We start from the raw sequence: 6,813 nt of genomic DNA, 5'->3' as shown, positions 1-6,813 counted from the left end.
GAGGCTACTCGGGTACCACATATTGGATGTATTGACACTTTGGTTGTCATGTATGCCCATAGACATATTTATGACATGCTCTTAAGCTGAGATTCGAGCTTGGATGCTTCAACATTAGCAATCATTCATTTCATTGGATGCTACATTTATGGGCTTGAAGTTCGTTGTTGGGTTAATGCTCCTGACAAATGCTACATGTATCTTGGATGTCTGGATGTTATTCACTTGGTCTATTGAACTTTCTTACTCATTTGGTATTCAACTTCTATTTACTTGGCTTTATACATTGAACCACATTTGACACTTGAATGTACTATAGAGCATTTGGTTTATGCAATTGACCTTAGCTTATTATAGTGAGATAATGGGACTCAATGTGGCATGTACATGCTCTCTTCATACTATATGTATGTAGTTGATGCCTAATGGGCTAATTTGACTTTTGTTTTGAGTTTGCACCTATCTCTACCGTCACGCTATTATCAGTGATGTATTCATCTCACATGGCTATGTATTGAGCTTCTATTGTCATTGCTCAGTCAATTATACCTTTGTCAGATCTCTTCCATTGTCTGTGAGACCTACTATATGCATGATGATTATGGTTATGGGTTATATCTAAGTGTGATATATTGACCTTTGACAATTCTTGATGCTGGTTGCATATTCACTCACTGCTAGTTGTGGTTCTTCCGTTGCATTTGCAGTTTGTATTTTACAAGTGATAGCTCACACTTGACTTTGATTTCTTACTATTATACCCTATTTTCAGGATGCTATAATTGCAATTTACTACACTATTTATGAGAGCAATCACCTCCTCTCGACAATCTTTTGCTCACAATTTGTGGATAGCTCATTACTTTGGCAATATCTCTTGTCTCTTGTTTGATTTGGTAGTAGCTTTGGGGCTAATTTGTAGAAAATTACAATAGCATGTTTTACCCTTTTGTACACTCGCTTGATCTAATTATGGCTAGTGGTTATGACAGTGCTATCTTCAATATTGAAAAACTAGATGGGATTAAATATAGCTATGGCAGGTTTTAGTGCACAAACTATAGGTTAGACCACTCAAAAATAAGGTTGCCAAACTCAAAAATATTGTGGCTGAGGATTGGGATGGACTAGATGAGCTTCACAAGTCCACAATCATTTTATCACTCTCTAAGCAAGTTCACCACAATATTGTGACTAGAAATTAGACTGCATATAAGCTTTGAACACAGGTGAAGAATCTTTATAACAACAGAGTCCTACATCTTAAATGTATTAGCTAATATAGTTGATGGACCTTTGCATGAAGGAAGGGACTTCTATGTCTACACATTTGAATGAGTTTCACTCTGTCATTAGCCATTTAGCTTTGTAGGAGATTGATTTTAAGGATCTTTTTCATCCTTTATTTCTAATTGGTACTCTATTTGAGTTGTGGGACACTTTCCATAAGGCTCTATGTGCTAAGGATAGGCTAAAATTGCAAGATGTTGAGAGTGCCCTCTCTTGACAGAAGAAGTGAATAGAAAGAATATGAGAGGCCGACAAGATGGAAATGGCCATGGTAGAGACTCTCAAATATCTTAGTCTAGGACACGAGGATAGTCTCACAATAAGTCTTGTGGCCATAAGTCTGATATTACTTGTCATTATTGTGGAAAAGCATGTCATATATGTCCACAATGTCATAAAATGTATGAAGACAAGTGCAAGGAAAAGGGAAAGGGTAAAGTGCAAGACAAAAATGATGATCGCAGCATTGGGTTTAGCAAGTCTAGCACCAAGATTAAGTCGATAAATGTGGTGCAACCTGATGTGTCTAATGATCTCATATTGGCAACCTTTTCCTTGGATGCTTCACACCATCTAATTGATGCTTTGTCAGGATATACTCAGTGTTGGTTGTGATGGATTCAAGGGCTTCCTTTCATGTGACCCCTCATAGAGAGTAGTTTCACTCCTATCGCAATATGATTAGATCTGTTCATTTGGGTAATGAAGTGGGATAGGAGATAGTTGGTATTGGTGATGTCTTGGTTCAAGCAGCATGTTTACTCTTCATGATATATGTTATGTACTAGCTCTCACAAAGACCCTTATCTCTACTAGCGCCTTGGATGATACAGTTTATGTTGTCTCTTTTGGTGATTCCTCAATGAAACATTACCCATGGGAATCTTGTTATTACATGTGGTGCTAAGTCTAGAACCTTCTATCCCTTGCTTGTATGCAGATTTGTTGACCATGTTTTGGTTGTGGCTATAATTCCACATGTATCACTTTGGCATCATCACCTTGGACACATGTCTTTGAAAGGAATGAAAATGCTTACTAGTTTGTAGTATCCTCTACCCATATACTATAAGTGTTTTGAGTCTTGTGATCATTATTTATATGGCAAGCAAACACGTAGTACACATAGGAAATCTGGCATGAAGCACATGGGTGAGAATTTGGGCCTTATTCATTCAAACGTATGTGGTCCCATGCCCTTTCAGTCACTAAGTGGTGTGAAGTACTTTGTTATCTTCATTGATGATTGTTCACATATAAGGTCTGGGCTTACCATTATTATGCAGAAATTAGATGTCTTGTCTACTTTCATTGCTCTTATTGAGAACCAATACGGGTATAGGCTATGGGTATAGACTTAAATGCTTACAAATAGGGGTGAGCATGTCTTGAAATCTTTTGAGCAGTTTTGCGATGAGCAGGGTATTAAGCGTCAATTGACCATCCCCTATATCCCTCCCCCAAATGCTATTGTCAAATGCATGAACATGATAATTCAAGAGAGAGTCTGCAGTATACGTAGCCAAGTAGGCTTACCATAGCACTTTTAGGTTGAGGCAATTACTACTACCGTACACTTGATTAACAAGTCCCCTTACACTGCTATTGATTGCCAGGTTGCAAAGGAGGTATGGATTGGGAAACCTCCATCATATGCTCACATTAGGGGAGTTTTGAGGTCTCAAAAATGCCTTTTAGGAGATAGAAAGAGAGTGCTCTAGATTAATAGGAGCAAAGCCTTCATAACAGAACTTTTATATTAAAAAATGTAAAAATTTATTTTACAAAAAGATACATATATAATAAAATACAAATTTGTATTATCAATATCTATTTTTAGCCTCTTATATTCGTGGTTATGACATTCTTTGCATTAATGATATACAGTCCCAGTCTATTTTATTTAATGATATGTCTGAATTAATGATAATGACAGGTTTACTCTAAATTCAAATTAGTAAAAATCTTGGCACATTTTTATTTCCTTTCTTTTGTCCCTCTCGTTTTTTTCCCTCCTTTCTTTTGTCCCTCTCGTGGTAGCCTAGTCCTCTCTCTCTCTCTCTCTCTCTCTCTCTCTCTCTCTCTCTCTCTCTCTCTCTCTCTCTCTCTCTCTCTCTCTCTCTCTCTCTCTCTCTCTCTCTCTCTGTGCTATGGATACAAAAATTTGACCTTCAACAAGGCATCCAAGCTCCCAAATCACAGACATATCAGTGTTTAACTCATTCCAAAAAGATGGAAGATGGATTCCTACAATCATTAGCAAAGGCATTATGATCACCATGCAACAGGAAAAACATGGAAAAAGGTGAAGATATGAGAGCTCATTCATCTCTGCTTGGAAGGGTAGAATCCGAGATATCAATCTTGGAATAAATAAGAATAGCATAAAAGAGGTTCTAGTGCAACATGTGTTTATGCATAAAGAGCTATATTTGGAACCTGGAAGTTCAAATCTTCCAATGCATAAACCAAATTGTAAGGACCTAATTCTTAAAGTCTTTCTTTTCTTGAACTTGGTTTAAGATTTTCCATTATAACATTTGTTCATTTGTCTTGTAGATGTCTATTCCTCTAATCTTGAGGAATGGCAACTGGTCGAGTCTATTGTTGATGTGATTGATGTGATGCATGGCTTGATTAGAGAAGAGATGTGCAAAGGTAGAAAGAAGATAGAGCTTGCAAATAATGGAATATTCTTCTATGACTATTCTTATATTGTCCCCATGCAGCATAGCCAATGGGGATCAATATCCCCCCTTCCTTTGCCAGATTTTTCAAGCTTTGAGCGGCCTTTGCCAAGTCCGGTTACTAGTGAGGGCTATAGATGTAAAATATTTTCCGAGATACAGAGAGCATTAAAACCTAGTATCTCAAGTAGGCTAAGAAAAGTTACTTTATTCATGCCTATTAATATATTTGTTGACTTCTTTTCTAATGATGAGATAAGAAAATCAAAGGCTATGCTTTCAGTAAAGAGACTAACATATGATCATGTCATACAATTTGTTGATGAGGGATGGGACACTAGGACAGAAGGGAAAATTATATGTAAGATAGGTCAAGACTCTATAGCTTGTAAATATATGTTCGCTACTCAAAATTTCATCCTTAGATTTTATTATAGTAGATGGTATTATGTTGGCGGTAATCTGGTCATTTTAGACCAAAAGCTTGATAAATTTAACAAAGATCCTATAGTGGATCTTAATGTTTGGTACAATGGGAACATTATTGCAATCCTAAAGGTTAGATCATCATGTACACTATATCAAGTGAGGATGGATTTACAGAATGAAGATATTGAACTACCATACTCATTTGTGTTTCAACTTAATAACAAACGAGTAAGCTTTTATTTCATATTATATTCATTTAGGTGTATATTTTATTTCACTTCTTGATTAATAAACATTTGTAATATATATGTTTTTACAGATATCAATGAGGAGAGAGAAGAATATACAATGCAAGGATATTGAAGAAAAGATCTCTTTACTATCAATATAAAATACATGTACAAATTTTTGTCAGCCATCTCCATGACTTATACACAAGGGCTTACAATCTGAGGCGAAGCTACTTTTTTTGAGAAGGAACATCCTTTCTAGGAGTCATTTTGCCTATCTTTAATGCTTTGGTTGTTGAGGCATAGCTTCACCTGCTGTAGCTACATGCACCTCCTCTCCTTCAATGTCCAAGCCCCCACTTCTTGTTGATTGTATACAATTTGTCATTATGTACTTCAAGGGCTTTGCTCTTATATACCAAACGTGCTCACTTGTATAGCAATCCCTTGTAAACTGTCATACATTTGTAATAAAATATTTTTAGTTCATCGTTATTTTTTACACTGGATTATTTTGCAATAAAACTCTATCTCAAAGTTTAGTATGTTTCACATTACCTTTATAAGTTTATCATCATTGAGATAAATAAACTAAACCAATCTTCTGGCATTTACAATTACTCTCCAGCCACAATAGTAACTATCATTCTAATGAGGATACTGCAATCAACAAGAGTAACTTGTTTATGGTAGTTTTTAGAATAAATTTTCTTAGTATGTTCCAACCATATTAATCAAGAACTTACCATGAATTGTCTATATTGTATTGTTGCAAGTAAGTCAGAAGGCATGGGAGGCCTTTGCTCTAGCACTTCAATCAATCTTTTGCAAACTCTGTACCAAAAAGGCAATAAAATTTAGAGCTATTACAAAAGAAAGATCAAAATATTTAGACTACCCTGCAATAAAAAGATCAAAATATCAAGGAGACCCTAGATTATATAACTTATAACTTGGTATTTCCATGGCTTCCTTTTATAGCATTGATAAGGAAACATTGCCTCTCCACACAGTCTATTCCAATTAGGCTCCAATGAGAATTGAAAACAAAAATATTTCAATAATCTAGCAAAATAAGATCTCATAAAATCTTTAAAAAATATCAAATTACTTACTTTTTATTGTATGGAATTAGAAGAAGCTCCAAAGATTCAAAGTCGATTGAATTGAACCAATGGTCAAAAGCACACTCCTCATATAGTATGAGATGGATGGATCAAGAACCTCAATCTTTTGTTGTATATCGAAGGGGAGCTCATGCATTACATACCTAGCAAAGGAATGGAGATAGTAAGTATCAACATGAATGTCTATTACTAGAAAAATATGGTGAGCTTAAACAAATTTTGGCAAATTATATCTCATCCCAACAAGAAGAATCGAGTCATTTACTTCTCTCGCTTTGTTCTGGAAAAATTGAATACAATCAGAGTCAAAATTATCATATCAGATCTCTTGTTAATATCAATAGGTAAAAAGCAAGAAACATTGAAGCCCTTAGGGTCATTCCTTTCAAGAAGGATAGATAACTCCTCTTCAAAAGATGGGAGTTTTTTGCTTCCTTTTCTTCTTCCGTCTTTCTTTTAAACTCCCTCCATTTATCTCCCTGCTCTATTGTGTCCTTTTCCTCTTTCTCATGCTATCTTGTGTCACTTTCATGCGTAACATCTTCAACCTTCATACCAGTATCATTTTTCTTCTTTCTATATGGAGGCACATTTAAAATATTGAAAGCCTTAACATCAAAAAGAGGGATTAGCTCAAGGACCTTTGAAAACTAGTATCTCAATCTCTTGAGAATAATCATTTATTTATCTATAAGTGTAAGTCTATGTGCATGAGCCGCACATATATAAGAATCTTGGGAAAACTCAATCAAAAAATCCTCTGTAGCCTCCTGAATACAATTGAGACCTGCCCTAGTCCATCTAAAACTCTGTAGAATATGCTTGTCACAGATTTCTTTGACAAGCCTCTAAAAAGACAGCTTTGGAATTGCATTATTCAGAACCTTCATTGCACTTCTAATCTCCTTAAGGCATCTTACGTGCCGTGAGAACCTTCTTCTTAGCTTTGATTTCCTTGAAAGTTTGGAAGGCTTGGAGGACTGATGTATCTTTGAAGATAGACCTCTAGGATCAACTTTATGCTTCCTTGTAGTGGACTTAGTTCTAGCC

This window comes from Lygodium microphyllum, chromosome 22 (assembly GCF_053477565.2).
Source record: "Lygodium microphyllum isolate KBCC chromosome 22, Lygodium_microphyllum_v1.1.10, whole genome shotgun sequence".
Taxonomy (NCBI): Eukaryota; Viridiplantae; Streptophyta; class Polypodiopsida; order Schizaeales; family Lygodiaceae; genus Lygodium; species Lygodium microphyllum.
The sequence above is the reverse complement of the archived record's forward strand: the minus strand, read 5'-3'. Positions refer to the sequence as shown.